Genomic DNA, 1,527 nt, shown 5'->3' with positions numbered 1-1,527 from the left:
GGCCCAAAGCCCCAACTCGCCCGTCTCTTCCTTACCCCAAAATCGCTCCTCCTCGGAGAACTGCGCGGGGGTTTCTGGAGGAGAGGTGCATTGAGGTAAATCATTAATGGCTGTAACTTGTTTAATTGCTGTGGTCAGGAATGCATTGGCAGTGGCTGGGGGAAAGCAAAACCCGTCTCCCCAAAGCAGAGGTCGTATTAAATCCCATTTCCACTTTCTGTGCTGCAGCCGGAGCCACCAGGAACGCGGTTACAGAGACCTGTGCTGCTCGCCGGGACGAGCCTTGTCCGCGCGCGGGGGTGACGGACGCTGCCCCAGCGGAGATCTGCTCAAACCCGGGGCGCTTCCTGCGTCGCCCCTTGGGAACGGGGCTCCGTGGGCGAGGCGGGAGCTGGGCGAAACGGGCACTGCGCATCGGGGCGGACGGTGCTTCTCGAACCTGTGCGAGTAGACTTAAAGCCTGACCTTGGGGGCCTGGAGGAGGGCTGGTAAGTGGCAAGTTGTTATTTCGGAGCGAGCCCAGACGCCCCGGTAGCTCAGGAGGCGCTGGAGCAGCACCGGCTCCTGCTGGCGCCGCCCCCGGCGAAGCAGCAGTTCAGCACTGGACGCGCGAGCCTGCGAGCGGGTGGGTTAAAACAGACATAAATACGCTGATCCCCACCGGACAGATAATTTCAGTCTTAATCAAAACCTCCCGAGTGAAAGCAGCAGCGATGCATCAGGGCAGCGGTGCTGCACTGCGCAGCGAGGGGGGTCCGGACGCGAGCGAAGCTGTAACTTTATTAGAGAGCCAATTGAAAAGAATTACAGTAATTACTGCTTGATGTAATTAAGCGCTGGGGAAGGGCTCTTGCAGTCGGTCTCCGCTGCGGCTGCTGGAGGGGAACGCGCAACTACGCGGGAGCGAGCGCGACCCTGTCGGGTTGAGAGCGCTGTGCGGGTGCGAGGCGGGGAAGCTTTTCAGCCGCGTTCCCTGATGGTGGGCGACGAGCGGAGCCTCTCCCCGCCTGCCCCACCACTCGGCATCGCTCTCCGCTCACCGGGAGAAGAAATCACCAGGCTCCGGGGACGGAGGGGACCCGCAGCACCTTTGGGCAGGGAAGGGCAGCTCCCCGCTTGAAACACTCTGAAATATCTGTGGAAAAGGAAGGAGTTGGGGATTTTTTTGCACTGCTGTGGGATGGCAGTGCCCAGTGAGGCTGTGCCCGAGCGCACCAGCCCGGCAGCTCTCCTGCCCCGGCCGCGCAGGGACACTCAGGAAGATGAACCCGCATTATCTTCTAAAGTGTGTTAGTGAAACCCTATTAAATCCCCGGGCGATAGGCTTAGTCCAAATTTCAAGTGCTCTTAATTCAATTCAGCAGTGAATCAAACCACATTGAATTTATGCTGCTTTAATTGCGTGTGAAGGCTCTGCGCTGAGGTTTAATGAATGCCTTTTCCATTCGGTGCTCTCCCTTCGCCTGGACCAGCTCTGCTGCTGCCCAGCGCTCAGCCCGGCCCCCGGCGGGGATGGCCACGGGCCAG

Source organism: Charadrius vociferus, unplaced genomic scaffold (genome assembly GCF_000708025.1).
Source record: "Charadrius vociferus isolate BGI_N301 unplaced genomic scaffold, ASM70802v2 scaffold822, whole genome shotgun sequence".
NCBI classification, from domain to species: domain Eukaryota; kingdom Metazoa; phylum Chordata; class Aves; order Charadriiformes; family Charadriidae; genus Charadrius; species Charadrius vociferus.
This window is presented reverse-complemented; position numbering follows the sequence as displayed.